The sequence below is a fragment of the Sus scrofa genome, chromosome 14 (assembly GCF_054392235.1).
Source record: "Sus scrofa isolate SSC_HxYL_T2T_F1_AM1 chromosome 14, Sscrofa_HxYL_maternal_Yorkshire_Landrace_v2.0, whole genome shotgun sequence".
NCBI classification, from domain to species: Eukaryota; Metazoa; Chordata; class Mammalia; order Artiodactyla; family Suidae; genus Sus; species Sus scrofa.
Window position 1 is genome coordinate 28,449,271 of NC_139396.1, and position 15,997 is coordinate 28,465,267.

The window sequence follows — 15,997 nt, forward strand, 5'->3', positions numbered from 1 at the left end:
TGGTGAGTCTGGCCAGAGGTTTGTCAGTTTTATTTACCTTTTCAAAGAACCAGCTCTTGGTTTTATCGATTTTTTTTCTGTTGTTTTTTGAATCTCTATTTTATTGATTTCCTCTCTGATCTTTATGATTTTCTTCCTTCTGCTAACTTAGGTTTTATTTGTTCTTTTTTTTTTAACTCATTTAGGTTGTGGGTTAAGTTGTCAATTTGAGATTTTTTTTCTTTTTTGAGGAAGGCCTGTATTGCTATGAATTTCCCTCTAAGCACTGCTTTTGTGGCATCCTATAGGTTTTGAATGGTTGTGTCTTTGTTATCATTTGTCTCAAGGTATTTTTTAATTTCCTTTTTGATTTCCTCATTGACCCATTTTTTTAACATTTAAAATTCAATTTAATAAAAATTGTTTATGACATCTCTTCTGACAATTATAAAATACTTTTAAGGGAAATTAAAGAAAGATAAAAATATGTCATTATTCATGAAATTAGTCTCAACCTTTAAAAATATCAATTCTTACCAAATTAATCTATAGATTCAGCACAATTATAACAAAATTTTATAGACATTTACAGTCTAATCACAAAATTTTATGGAAATGCAAATAATTTAGAAGAGCCAGTAAAATTATAGATTTTAAGACTCACTTAAAAACTGCAGTAAATTAAATAGCATGGAAATGGCATAAAGAATGTCAGTTATATTAACATAAAGAAATAAAATTATATCCATACAACAGAATAATCAAATATAGATCCAGCCATATCCTATCTTGACTTATGACAGAGGTCTCAAAGAAATACTATTAAATATTTTATATAGCATAGTAAAAAGAATAACTGGTAAGAATAACAAAAATAATACACCCTCTGAAAATAAGTAAAGTATAAAATGCATAAATTATTATTATTATTTTTTTTGTGTCTTTTTGCCATTTCTTGGGCTGCTCCCGCGGCATATGGAGGTTCCCAGGCTAGGGGTCGAATCGGAGCTGTAGCCGCCAGCCTACACCAGAGCCACAGCAACTCGGGATCCAAGCCGTGTCTGCAACCTACACCACAGCCCACGGCAACGCCAGATCCTTTAACCCACTGAGCAAGGCCAGGGATCGAACCCGCAACCTCATGGTTCCTAGTGGGATTCGTTAACCACTGCGCCACGACGGGAACTCCGCATAAATTTTTTAAAAAACAGTGCAACTATATAAATATGTCCTCACAATTTGTTACATCTTACTGATTCTTCAATATAGGCATTACACCATTCTAGGTGATGTGATAAACAAGACATTATAGACCTTACATTGTACCATGGAGAGAAATGGTTATTAATAATGCAATTGTAGAACTGTATTATTTAATTGTACAGTTGCATTATTTAATTATAATTATCATAAATTCTTTAATGGAGAGGAAATCAGAATCAGATCTAAGGAGACTTCAGCACTCCAAGAATGATGTCAAATGACGCCCTTCATGGTGGACTATGCACTTATTTCCTATGAGATATATTTCTTCTCCAGAGATTCCTTGTTTGTGTATCAATTGTAGATTTTTGGTTTGCAGTTATTCTGAAGTTTTGATATGAGTCTGTATGTATATGAGAGTGTTTTAAGTTGTTGTTCTCTTAATTGCAAGCACATCTCCGGTGTCCTGCATTTGTACCCACCTCTTCTCATGAGTTCTGATTTTGGTGGTATAATTGTGCATGGATGATTTCATATCTTTACTGTATATATACCTTTACTGGTGAGCCTTGTCATTTGTGGAATTTTTGTTTCCTGTTGCTGTGTTTTCTTTTCTGCCTAGAGAAGTTCCTTTAGTATTTATTGTAAGACTGGTTTAGTGTTGCTGAATTGTCTCAACTTTTGCTTCTCTGTGAAGGTTTTGATTTCTCCTTCAAATCTGAATGAGAGCCTTGCTGGGTAGAGTCATCTCGATTGGAGGTTTTTTTCCTTTCATCATGTTAAGTATATCATGCCACTCCCTTCTGGCCTGCAGAGTTTCTGCTGAAAAATCTGCCGATAACCTTATTGGGGTTCCCTTGTATGTTATTTGTTTCTTTTCCCTAGCTGCTTTCAAGATTTTCTCTTTGTCTTTAATTTTGGTCAGTTTGATTAATATGTGTCTTGGTGTATTCCTCCTTGGGTTTATTTTATATGGTACTCGTTATGCTTCCTGGATTTGAATGAGTGGTTCCTTTCCCATGTTAGGGAAGTTTTTGGCTATTATCTCTTGGAATATTTTTTTCTATCCCCTTCTCTCTCTTTTCTCCTTCTGGCACCCCATAATATGGATGTTGGTGCGTTTCATGTTGTCCCAGAGGTCTCTGAGATTCTCTTCATTTCTTTTCAATCTTTTTTCTATTTTCTGTTCTGCACCCGTAATTTCCACTAATAGGTCCTCCACCTCGTTTATTTGTTCTTCTGCCTCCTGTGTTCTGCTGTTAGCTGCTTCTAGTGAATTTTTTATTTCAGTTATTGTATTTTGCATCTCTTCTTGCTTAAGTTTGATATCTTGTATCTCTTTGGTCAGTGTTTCCTGTAAGTTATCCATGTTTGCCTCCAGTTTATTTCCAATGTCTTGTATCATCTTCGGCATCAACATTCTAAAGTCTTTTTCCTGGAGGCTAAGAATCTCCTCCTCGCTTAGCTGTTTTTCTGGGTTTTTCCTTCCTCCCTCATCTGAGTTACAGTTCTCTGTCTTTTCATTTTTATAGGTTTTTGGTGTGGTGACCTTTTTACAGATAACAGAGTTATAGACTCTCTTACTTCTGGTGTCTGCCCCCCTTGTGGCTGAAGTCAGTATGGGGGCTTGCTGTAGGCTTCCTGATGGGAGGGGCTGATGCCTGCCCACTGGTAGGTGGAGCTGATTCTAATCCCTCTGGTGGGTGTGGCTTAGTCTCTGGATGGGATTAGAGGTAGCTGTGTTCCTGAGGGGTCTTTAGGTAGCTTGTTTATTGAGGGGCAGGGCTGTGATCCCACCTGGATTGTTGTTTGCCCTGGGGCTTCTCAGCACTGTCTGAAAGGTGGGGCCAGATTTTCCCCAAATGGCCACCTCCAGAGAAAGGCCGCTGCTGAATATTCCCGAGAGCTTTGCCTTCAATGTTCTTCCCTCACAAGCCACATTCACACCTGTTTTCCCAGGATGTCCTCCAAGAACTATGGTCAGGTTTGACCCAGATTCCTATGGAGACCTCACTCTGCCCTGGGACCCAATGCATGTGAACGTCTGTGTGCGCCTTTTAAGAATGGGGTCTCCATTTCCCCCAGTCCTGTGGAGCTCCTGCGCACAAGCCCCACTGGCCTTCAATGTCAGATGCTCCAGGGGCTCTTTCTCCCAGTGTCGGATCCCCGCACGTGAGGATTTGATGTGGGGCTCAGAACTCTTACTCCTGTAGGTGAGTCTCTGTGAACCAATTAGTTTTCAGTCTGTGGGGATTCCCACCCTGGAGGTATGGGGTTGTTTATATCATGAAATTGCCTCTCCTACCTCTTGATGTGGCTTCCTCTTTTTCTTCTGGAGTAGGGTATCTTTTTTAAGGTTTCTGGTCCACTTTAGTGGAGATTACTCAGCCTTTAGTTGTGCATGTTGTTGTTTTTAGAAGAGAAGTTGAGCTCCAGTCCTTCTATTCTGCCGTCTTAATCCGGAATCCCACATTGGTTTTTCAGTAGCATGTATTTAGTCTCCATGTAGTTAATTTTTTCTCATTTATTTTCCTGTGGTTGATGTCTAGTTTCATGCCCTTGTGGTCAGAGAATATACTTGAAATAGTTTCCATACTCTTAAATTTGTTGAGGTTAGTTTTGTGCCCCAGTATGTGGTCAGTCCTTGAGAATGTTCCATGTGCACTTGAGAAGAATGTATATTCTGATTTTTTTTGATGTACTGTTCTGAAAGTGTCAGTTAAGTCTAACTTTTTTACTGTCATTTAGTATCTCTGTTACCTTATTGATTTTCTGTCTAGAGGATCTGTCCATGGATGTGAGTGGTGTGTTAAAGTCTCCTATTATTATTGTATTCCTATCAATTCCTCCTTTTATGTCTGTAAGTATTTGTTGTATGTATGTATTTAGTATTGCAATACTCATTCTAAAAGAAATACTGAAAGGGCTTCTCTAAATAAAAAAGAAGAAGAAATAGGATGTAGGAAATCACAATTGGAAAGCAAGCACTTAAATAAGCCACTGTAAGAGTTCCCATCAGTGGTTGACAAATCCCACTAGGAACAATGAGGTTACGGGTTCGACCCCTGGCCTTGCTCAGTGGGTTAAGGATCCAGCATTGCTGTGAGCTGTGGTGTAGGTTGCAGACGTGGCTCAGATCCCGAGTTGCTGTGACTCTGTCATAGGCCGGTACTACAGCTCCGATTGGACCCCTAGACTGGGAACCTACATGTGCCATGGGTACGGCCCTGAAAAGACAAAAAATAAAAAAATAAAAAAATAAATAAGCCAGTATATAGACTAAAAGGGGTAGGGACTGTAAAAGTGACAATAAACACAAGGAACAACAAAAGGACAAACATGAAGTTACTAAAAAAGACTTCAAAATCATAGAAAGTGGGGAAGGAAATTAAGAAAATCTAGGCTTTTTTTTAAAAATGTGTTTGAGCCTAAATGACTCTCAGGCTAAAGCAAGCAGGTATAGGAAGGGGTTAACATACTTAAAAAACAGTGCAACCACAAATCAAAACCAAACATTATATTCACAAAAATTAAAAAAAGTACACATGCATAAAATAAATGGAAATCATCCAACAAAAACAAAAGGAACAAAGGAGAAACATAGAATCAGTTGGAAAACAAGGTTTAAAATGGCAATAAATACATAGCTATCAATAATTGCCTTAAATGTAAATGCACTGAATGCTCCAATCGAAAGACACAGAGTAGCAGATTGAATAAAAAAGCAAAAACCTACAATTTGCTCTCTATGAGAGAGTCACCTTAGGGCAAAGGACATATAAGTTGCAAGTGAGGGGGTGGGAAAAGATATTTCATGCCAATGGACAATACAGGAAAGCAGGAGTTGTAATACTCATATCAGAAAATAATAGAATTTAAAATGAAGGCCATGTATGAGACAAGATACCATCAAACTCCTGGAAGAGAACATAGGCAAAACATTCTCTGACATCAACCTTACAAATGATTTCTCAGGTCAGTCTCCCAAAGCAACAAAAATAAAAGCAAAAATAAACCAATGGGACCTAATCAAACTGACAAGCTTTTGCACAGCAAAGAAAACCAAAAAGAAAACAAAAATATAACTTACAGAATGGGAGAAAATAGTTTCAAACAATGCAACTGACAAGGGCTTAATCTCTAAAATATACAAATAATTTATACAACTCAACAGCAAAAAAGCCAACAACCCAATTGAGAAATGGGCAAAAGACCTGAAGAGACATTTCTCAAAGGAAGATATACAGATGACCAACAAGCACATGAAAAAATTCTCAACATCACTAATTATTAGAGAAATGCAAATCTACCATGAGATACCACCTCACACCAGTCAGAATGACCATCATTAATAAGTCCACAAATAATAAATGCTGGAGGGAGTGTGGAGAAAAGGGAACCCTCTTGCACTATTGGCGAGAATATAAGATGGTACAACCACTATGGAGAACAGTATACTAGGGTTAGGGTTTGGGTTTGGGTTTGGGTTTAGGGTTAGGGTTAGGAAAACTATAAACTATACATAGAAATATACATAGAACTACCATATGACCCAGCAATCCCACTCTTGGGCATTTATCCAGACAAAACTTGCCTTGAAAAAGACACATGCACCCACATGTTCATTGCAACACTATTCACAATAGCCAAGACATGGAAATAACTTAAAGGTCCATCGATAGACTAATGGATTAGGAAGATGTAGTGTATATATATATATACAATGGAATATGACTCAGCCATAGAAAAGAACAAAATAATGCCATTTGCAGCAACATGGATGGAACTAGAGACTCTCACACTGAGTGAAGTAAGTCAGAAAAGGAAAGACAAATACCATATGATATCACTTATATCTGGAATCTAATATATGGCACAAATGAACCTTTCCACAGAAAAGAAACTCATGGACTTGGAGAACTGCCTTGTGGTTGCCAAGGGGGAGGGGGAGGGAGTGGGATGGATGGGGTGCTTGGGGGTAATAGATGCAGACTATTGCCTTTGGAATGGATTAGCAATGAGATTCTGTTGTGTAGCACTGGGAACTATTCTGGCCACTTATAATGGAGCATAATATGAGAAAAAAAGAATGTGTGCATGTATGTGTAACTGGGTCACCATGCTGTACAGTAGAAAATTGACAGAACACTGTAAACCAGCTATAATGGGAAAAAAAAATAAAAATCATTATATAGAAGGAAAAAATAAAATAAAATAAAATAAAATGAAGTCCATAAAGAAAGGCAAAGGATACTATTTAATGATAAAAGGATCCATTCAAGAAGAGGACATTACATTAATCAATATATATGCCCCTAATATAGGAGCAACCAGGTACATACAACAAATACTAACAGACATAAAAGGAGAAATTGATGGGAATACACTAATAGTAGGAGGCTTTAACACGCCACTCGCATCCATGGACAGATCCTCTAGATTTATATGTTGTTGGATTCAATTGGCTATAATTTTGTTGAGAATTTTTGCCTCTATAGTCATCAAAGATTTTGGCCTATAATTTTCTTTTTTGATAATATCTTTGGTTTTGGTATTAGAGTGGTAAGTCCACCAGTTTATAGTGTAGTTCAAGTCTGCTGTTTCCTTATTGATTTTCTGAGCAAATGGTCTTCCCATTATTGTACATGAGATAAGAAAGTCATTTACTATATTGTACTGCTGTCTGTCAATGTTTGCTTTATATATTTTGGTGCTCCACTAATGGGTGCATATTTATTTATAATGTTATATCTTTCCGTTATAGTGATCCTTTTGTCATTATGTAATGACCTTCTTTGTCTGTTTGACTGCTTTCCAACTGAAAGTCTGTTTTGTCTGATATAAGTATAACCACTCCCACTCTCTTTTGGTTTCAATTTGTGTGGAGTATCTTTTCCATCCCTTCATTTTCAGCCTGTATTTATCCTTAACTCTAAAGTGGATCTCTTGTAAAACATATAACTAACATATAATTAGATCATGTTTTTTGGCCCATTTCTCTACTCTGTCTTTTTATCAGTGAGTTTAATCTATTTTCATTTGAAGTAATTATTGATAAGTAAGAGCATAACACTGCTATTTTGTTAATTGTTTTCTATTTGTAGTTCTTTTGCTCTTCTCTTTCTTTCATGCTGTCTTCCTTTGTGGTTTGATGATTTTTTTGTTAGTGATAGGCTTTGATTGTTTTTCTCTTTATCTTTTTTTGTATCTACTATCAGTTTTTTTTTTAATTGTAATTACCATGAGGCTTTCCATCAATATTAGTGGAGGGTACATTTAAGATTTTATTTTTGCTTTATATATAACCTTAGTGGAATCGGAAACTAAAATTTGAATGAGGAACTGAGAAGACAGCAGTGGGTGTCTCCAAAGCACATTTAAGTAGAAAAAAAATGTTCAATTTGTTTCCAGTTAGCCCCATTTCTTTTCTAGTCTCACATGGTTGTTTTGAGCATCTCTGAGCCTCTTTACAGCCCCCAGTGTTGGGGGGAATGAGACTAATGTTTGCGTGACTTCTGCTTTTCAACTTTATTAGGGAAGTAATTTAGTATGGCCCTCATACTATTTGTGTGTTTGTGTGTGTGTGTATGTTTTCCTAATTTGCTCCTTCCAAAAGTACCAATAAGACAAAAACACTAGAAATCCTCTTAAATATAAATGCTTTTCTAAATCAAAGGATCCACCCTCTGGCCAAAGTGGCTCCCAAAGGTAGCCTGAAAGAAAAGTTAAGATGCTATAAGACAGTAAAAAAAGAAGCTGTAATCCCTCCACAAACAGGAGATGATTTCAGTCGAGGACTCACTAATCTCTAATGTTGGGTGGATGATACTGACATTGGAATTCTCAGCATGACAGATGCAATGAAATAGAAAATAATTTAGATTTAGACAATCCATGAGAGCTGGCAACTCTCAGTAAGAATATAGCTCATGTGGGTCTCTTGTCTCAGGTCCCCAGCCTGAAGCTTGGCCACTTCTAGGCACAGACACAATAAATCTGCACCTGTTGGGTGGAAAACTTGAAAGAATGCCAACTTCCAAAAGCCCTAAGGATATGACATCAAGAAAAGGAAAAACTCATCCGGTTTTATCGGTGATCCAGAGCAAAGTTTGCCCAAGAGGATGCCTATCTTGTGAGAAGCACAAACTCACTTCTCTGTGAGGTCAGTTTGAGCAACTGGCTTATAAAACTGTGTTAGTCTGCTGAGGACAACAAAATATCGTAGACTACATGACTTTAATAACGAATCTATGTCTCAATTCTGGAGGCTAAGTCAGGAGTAAAGTGCTAAAAGATTGATTTCCTAGTGAGAGTTCTCTTCCTGCAGCCAAGTTTGCACCTCCCTGCTGTAAGAGTGTTCTCCCAAACAGGAAATTCCCTTGCAGAGGAGTTTTGGCCACTGTTATTTTCTAGGGCTCTGCTTTAGTCAAATAAGGATATTCAGATAAGAGTTCTTTCTGCATCTGCTGTGACAGATATTTTCAGTCTAAAGTGGTCTTTATGCTGTGCTTGTGGACTGTTGGTCCCTTTACCTCTTTCTTCCCCATCCCATGGCACATCTTATTCTCTGCGAAGGGGTTTGGACCTCAATTACAATGTTGGGGAGTTTCCCCATACCATCAAGCAATAATCTGATGGTTTGGTAGATAGTGTCAGAATTGAGTTAAATGGTAGGCCACCCGGCTGGTGCTCAGGTTATCTATCACCTGTGCTTCTCACTGAATGGCTACAAATCAGAGGTTCCCATGACCCTTCTCCTGGATTTGATTAATTTTCTAGAGCAGCTCACAGAACTCAGAGAAACATTTTACTTAGTAGATTACCAGTTTACTATAAAGGCATATGACTCAGGAATGGCCAGATCGAAGAGTTGCATTGGGCAAGGTACGTGGAAAGGGGTGCAGAGCTTCTGTGCCCTCTCCAGGCTCACTTCCACGTGTTCACCAGCCTGAAAGCTCTACGTAACCTCTCCTTTGGGGTTTGTTTGGAGGCTTCATTACTTAGTCATGATTGATAAAAATCATTGGCCCTGGGTGATTAAACTCAATCTATAACCCTTCCCCCTCCCCGGAGGTGGTGGGAGATTGGTTGGTTTCCCTGGCAACCAGTCTTCCTCTTTAGTTGGCCTTGGAGTTTTCCAAAAGTCGCCTCTTTAACATAACAAAAGACACCTGTTTGGCTCTCTTCACTAAGGAAGTTCAGCACTTAGGGCTTTAGGAGCTCTATGCCAGAAACAGAGATGAAGATCGAACATATATTTCTTACTATAACTTACAATATTAAACTCTCCCAGCTAAATCACTGCAAAAAAGCCTTCCCTTTTGACAGCTGTCCCTCTTCACTCACTCTGATAATTCTGTAGGTGCTCTGAAATCTGTCCAATTCATATCACTTCCCAGGGTTTCTAACCCTTCCCATGCCTCCTGGAGAGCATTCAAGCAATGTCTTGTCGAATGGCTTTTGCTTCATTTCTCTGGGTCGCTGAAACCTTTCTTTACCTTTTAGCCTAAAGAATTAACCTAAGAAAGTAATCATGGATTATAAACACATTTATGTACAAAAATGTTTCTTGAAGCATTATGTAAAATATCAAGCATATTGCAAGAATTCCTATAGGGTTCTAGTTGAGTAAATGATGGTATACCCATTAGTGTAATATCATAGAGTTATTAAAATAATATTCTAGCAAGATAATTAATGATATGGAGCATGATAAAAATATGGCAGGAGGAAAATATAAGATGATTAAATAGAGTATATATTTTATGGTTTTAAGAGAATTCCAAAGCTTTTTGACCGTTCTCTCTTCTTCTTTTTTTTTCTTTTTGATGGTTTTAGGGCTGCACCCACAGCATATGGAGGTTCCCAGGCTAGGGGTTGAATTGGAGCTGTAGCCGCCAGCCTATACCACAGCCACAGCCACAGCAACACCAGATCCGAGTCTGCCACTTACACCACAACTCATAGCAATGTCGGATCCCTAACCCACTAAGTGAGGCCAGGGATCGAACCCATGTCCTCATGGATACTAGTCAGATTCATTTCCGCTGAGCCACGATGGGAACTCCTGGCTGGTCTCGCTAAAGGACTCCACTGAGCACAAGCTAAAATCAGTGACTCGTCTATGATGAATAAGACACAGCAGAATTGACAGTATGTAACTCCTAAGATTAAATCATAAAACCCATTGTGGTTTCCTCCTTCCCTCTCTTGAATCGTTCTCTCTGGAGAGTCCAACTGCCCTGACATGAGGACATTCAAGCAGTTCTCTGGAGAAGTCCCTGAGGCAAGTGACTGAGCCTTCCCGCTAAGAGCCAGCAAAACGGAGGCTTTTCAGTCGCCATGTGATGAGCCATCTGAGCAGTGAACCCTCCTCCCCAGTCACTCTTACAGATGAGCACAGCCTAGTGACACTTGACCACAACCCAAGAGAAACTCTGAGCTGGAACAACCCAACTAAGTTGTTTTCAATCCCTAACCCAAACAAGCAGTCAGATCATGAATGCTTGTGGTTTTAAGCTTCAGCATTTTCAGGAGATGTGCAGGCAGGAATAGATAACTATTACAATACACACGATGCAGCAAGGACCACCCTAACTCTTCCCTTCCCACCTCAGTCCCTCCCTTCTCTCCATTCATCTGTTTCTACTGAAATGTGCTAATATTCTAAGCTTGATATATCTAGATGATGGAAAAACAGCAAGATTTCTGTATATATGTATCATTTTAACTTCCACAGCAAACAAATCTAACTTAAAATGTATAGTAAATATTATTTTAGGAGTTACCATTGTGGTGCAATGGAAACGAATCCGACTAGTATCCATGAGGATGCAGGTTCGATCCCTGGCCTTGCTCAGTGGGTCAGGGATCCGGCATTTCCATGAGCTGCAGTGCAGGTTGCAGATGCAGCTCAGATCCCATGTTGCTGTGGCTGTGAGGTAGGCTGGCAGCTGTAGCTCTGATTCGCCCCTAGCCTGGGAATTTACATATGCCACGGGTGTGGCCCTAAAAAACGAAATAATAATAAGTAAGTAAATAAATAAATAGACATTATTTTTAAATATACAGTGCTCTATCTTGTTCATAAGAGAAGCCATTTTAGTTTACTAAAAAGTTTACTTTTATGTAATTATTTCTCCCAACAAACCAAAGGCTTATAAGCAAATACTACCTTGAACAATACTAAATTTTTTTAGGCATTAAACAGAATTTTTGAAAGGGGAATTCCAGCTAATTCCCTGAAGGGGCAACCACTTACCCACATTTTTACAGTAACTGCTATGATTCAGCAGTAACAGAATGAATTTATTCAATGGTACCATGTACTAGGTTTTAGTCCTCATATCATGGTCTAGAAGAAGTGATTAGTATGAACTACTGCCGTTTTAACCATCCCCTGGGTGTTTTGCTTGCTTTAGAATGCCTTGCTTTGCTTTAGAAAAAAAGAAAAATCATTTCCAGATTTTCTGCTTTTGCTTGTAAGAAGATAAGAATTAATCATCCATCTGGAACAGGCTGACCAAGAAATGAGGCCTGGCCTAGGTCGTCAGCTTGGATCTGGGCTTTGTGAGAGGTGGAGCTCTGCAGAATCCCTGCATAACTATGGCTTTATAGAGTAAGGTCACAAAATTTGAGCAAGTCTGGCTTTAGGCCAAGGCACCTTGTGATATTTTCAACTATTAAAAGGAAGTAAAAGGGTAGTGTTCATTATACATCCTGAATTTAAAGCAGGAAGTCCCTGATCATGCAGGGTATTTGAAGACAAAGGGTTTTTCTTTTTTTTTTTTTTTTTTTTTCTTTTCCGTCTGATGTCTAGCCAAGAACAAAACAAATACTTGGAAGATCTAGGTAAGGGACTGGAATTGATAATTAGTGCGTGTTAAAACCAAGCGGATGGAGGAGTCCATGAAGATTGAAGAGGAGGGGGTATTGGGCCGCAATCGATAAAATCAGCGCCATTCTCTTGCATAGCACCCCTCTGAAGTGTAATCCATGGAACTTCGTCTTCAATCTGTGCCTCCCACTAGCCCCATGAGGACAGGAGAGTGGGTCAGCCCCGCCCACTGAGCACAGATGTGGTTGGCCCATGAGAGCTGCCCTGTACTATGTTTTCTTTGTCTTTCTTTTTTTTTTTTTTTTTTTTGGTCTTTTTACCTTTTCTAGGGCCACTTCCTGCAGCATATGGAGGTTCCCAGGCTAGGGGTCCAATCAGAACTGATGCCACCGGCCTACACCAGAGCCACAGCAACGCCGGATCCTTAACCCACTGAGCAAGGCCAGGGATCGAACCTGCAACCTCATGGTTCCTTGTCAGATTCGTTAACCCATGCGCCATGATGGGAACCCCATGTTTTCTTTTTCTTTCTTTTTTTTTTTGGTCTTTTTGTCTCTTAGGACTGCACCCTCGGCATATGGAGGTTCCCAGGCTAGGGGTCCAGTCAGAGTTACAACTGCTGGCCTGGACCACAGCCACAGCAACATGGGATGCGAGCCCCGTCTGTGACCTACACAGCTCACAGATCCTTAACCCACCAAGCAAGATCAGGCATCAAACCCTTGTCCTCATGGATGCTAGACGGGTTGGGTTCGTTAACCACTGAGCCACGACGGGAACTCCTGCCCTATATTATGGAACCAGCTCCAGAGCTGAGCGTGGTCCTCACCCAGGTCCTTGTCCTGCATGTGTGATGTGGCCTCATCTCTGGTCTAGGCCATCCACTCCAGGTTTCTCTCTCTTTCCAAGTGGGAAAGAGGGGGCGAAATGAGAGTTTTTGCTAAGAGACAGCTCCCCACCCCCAGCCGAAAAAGCAGCTCATACCTTCCTTCTTATAATTATGTAGCACCTGTGTACCCTATGTCCAAGCCAGGAGCCCTGATGATCTTGTTCCAAGCATTGCTTATCACTTTCACTTTCGTAACCTTGCTTGCTCATTTCCTTAGGAGGAACACTGTCTGCTCAGGGAGGGAGGAAGTCCGAGGCTGCTTTCATGGAAAAACAAGGTCTTGTATAAAAGTTGCTGAGAACAAAGACCTCGTGCTTAAGACTGTGGAGGTGACTCCTCTGAGCTGGCATGGGTGCTGAATAAACCTTGCTTTTCCTCATCTCTGAGCGCCGTTTGTCTCCTTCCGCTGCCACAGTTTCTGAACCAAAACTAAGACAGGATGGTGAGTCACCCGGGACCACCAGGTGTGCATTCCAGAACAGCTAGCCTGCAAACTAATCAACCAACAATACGAGTTAACCCACATGGGCAAAAACAGCCTTGGAGACCTTACTGGGCCGGTACTATCTCATTGCACATATCCCCGCACTCTGCTCCTCTGTCTCCCAATGGTGCATAACTTGTTTGCAGAATAATGCTCGCCAAGGGCCTAGCAGACCAGGTGGGGCACAGCACTGTGGACTGCCCCCATTTGAGGATATGGAATTGGACTTTACCGAAGTCACCCCAAGCAAGGGCTACAAATACCTACTAGTTTTTACCTGCACCTTTTCAGGATGGATAGAAGCCTTCCCTGCCTGAACTGAAAAGGCAAGGGAAATAACCAAGGCACTCCTGAGAGACATCATTCCAAGGTACTGAATGCCTCTGACCATCGGGTCAGACAACGGACCGGCATTTGTGGCCGAGACAGTGCAACAGGTGGCAAAAGCCTTACAGATCTGGTGGAAATTACATTCTGCTTATCCCCCTCAGAGTTCAGGGAAAGTAGAACACATGAATCAGACCCATAAACAGACACTGGCAAAGTTATGTTAGGAAACTGGCTTGCCCTGGGTAGGCCCTCCTAAAAGTGAGATGCTCACCCCGAGTGGGAATAGGATTCTCACCATTTGAAATCTTATATGGGAAGCCACCTCCACTGATCAATTTGAGAGGAAACACCAGGGAGTTGGGAGACTTGGAGTTACATAAGCAATTGCAGGGACTGGGGCTCACCATCTCGCAAATACATAGATGGGTCACAGATAGAATACCTGTGTCTTTAGCATAACAGTACACCCCCACAAGCCGGGGGGACCAAGTGTCGATAAAGGACTGGAAAAAAAAAGCCTTGAAGGACGGTATGGAAGGGCCCCTATACTGTAATTCTAACCACCGCCACTGCTCTCAAAGTAACAGGAATAGATGCTTGGATCCATCATTCCAGGGTTAAACCGGCTGGCCCAGCTGATGACTGAGAGGAATGGGAAACTGCCCTGGATCCGGAGAGACCTCTGTGCCTGACAATACAGAGGAAGAGACAACGATCTCAAAGCCCAGCTCTGACCACATCAGAAGCTAGTCAGTCAACGCATGGCTGAAGCTTGAGCAATTGGCTGCCCAGTAAATAAACTGCCTTATCTTCCACAAGAGATATACCTGCTTCTGAAAGAGGGGTTTGTGGAAAGTTTAACTTGAATAATTGTTGTCCACAAATAGATGACACCGGAAAGATGATAGAAGAAATTGCTGACCGCATGACTAAAATTGTCTACGTGCCTGTACAGACTTGGAAGGGATGGGACACGGACAGTCTCTTTGGTGGATGTTTCTCCTGGCTGGAGGAATTAAGCCAATAGTCGGAATAATCATGGTCATACTCTCGGCGTGCCTACCTCTTCCCTGCTTTATACCTCTTCTGAGAAACATTATAAAAGGTTTTATAGAAACCATGGTTGAAAGAAAAACAGCCTCCGACCTGCTACTTATAAAAGGTTACCAACAGGTAATGACCCATGACGATCTCTGACGGGCACAGACGCATCCTGAACATCAAGAGGGGGGAATGAAGTAAGAGACAACCCCCCCCCCCCCCCCCCGCCGCCTTGGCTGAAAAGGCAGTTGCAAGCCTTTCAACTCTGCTCCCCTCATACCATCCTTCTTATAATTATATAGCAACTATGTACCCTATACCTAAACCAGCAGCCCTGCTAAACTTGTTCCAAGCAGTGCTTATCAGTTTCACTTTGGTAGGTTTCACTTGCTCAGTTTCGTAGGGAAAACACTGTCTCCTAGGGGAGGGGGGAAGTCCCAGGCTGCTTACATGGGAAAAACAAGGTCTTGTGTAAAAGTTGCTGAGAACAAAGACCTGGTGCTCAAGCTCTGGAGGTGACTCCTTTGAACCGGCACCGGTACTGAATAAAGCTTGTTTTTGCGCATCTCTGAGTGCCCTTTGTCTCCTTCCGCTGCCACGGTTTTTGCAGTTTATGCAACAGGGTAAGTAGGAATTATGACTTTTTCTTTCTTAGTTATAGTTGATTTACAGTGTTATGTTAATTTCAGGGGTACAGCAGAGTGATTCAGTTTTACACACACATTATACTCTTTTTCAGACTCTTTTCCATTATAGGCTATTACAAAATATTGAACATAGTTCCCTGTATTACACAGTAGGTCCTTGTTGCTTATCTATTTTATATATAGTAGTATGTATCTGTTAATCCCAAATTCCTAGTTTATCTCTCCCTCCCTTTCCCCTTTGGCTAAGCATTTGTTTTTCAGTCTGTGAGTCTGTTTTTGTTTTGTAAATAAGTTCATTTATATCATTTCGTTAGATTCCACATATAAGTGATATCATATGATATTTGTCTTTCTCTCTCTGATTTACTTCACTTGATATGATAATCTCTAGATCCATCCATGTTGCTGCAAATGGCATTATTTCATTCTTTCTTCTGGCCAAAGGAATGGCAACTTTCAAAAGTATAGTATAAAGACAATTTCAGTGTTCAGCTGTAAGCACTTCATTATTAAGTAATTGGGGGTTTAGTTAAGTATTCAGAGTTAGTTAATGGTTAACCTCTGAAAACTACTTGGCACTGGGATTA

At 40.4% G+C, this 15,997-nt stretch overlaps 1 long non-coding RNA gene across 1 annotated transcript in view; it reads left to right on the forward strand.

The window, feature by feature from the left end:
* The window catches only part of LOC106505885 (uncharacterized), a 31,135-nt gene extending 15,807 nt beyond the window's left edge, over positions 1 to 15,328 (forward strand). The window contains exon 2 of the long non-coding RNA XR_014828310.1: positions 13,126 to 15,328. This is a non-coding gene — a long non-coding RNA (uncharacterized LOC106505885). The remainder of the gene's footprint in view (positions 1 to 13,125) is intronic.
* The last annotated feature ends 669 nt before the right edge of the window (positions 15,329 to 15,997 follow it).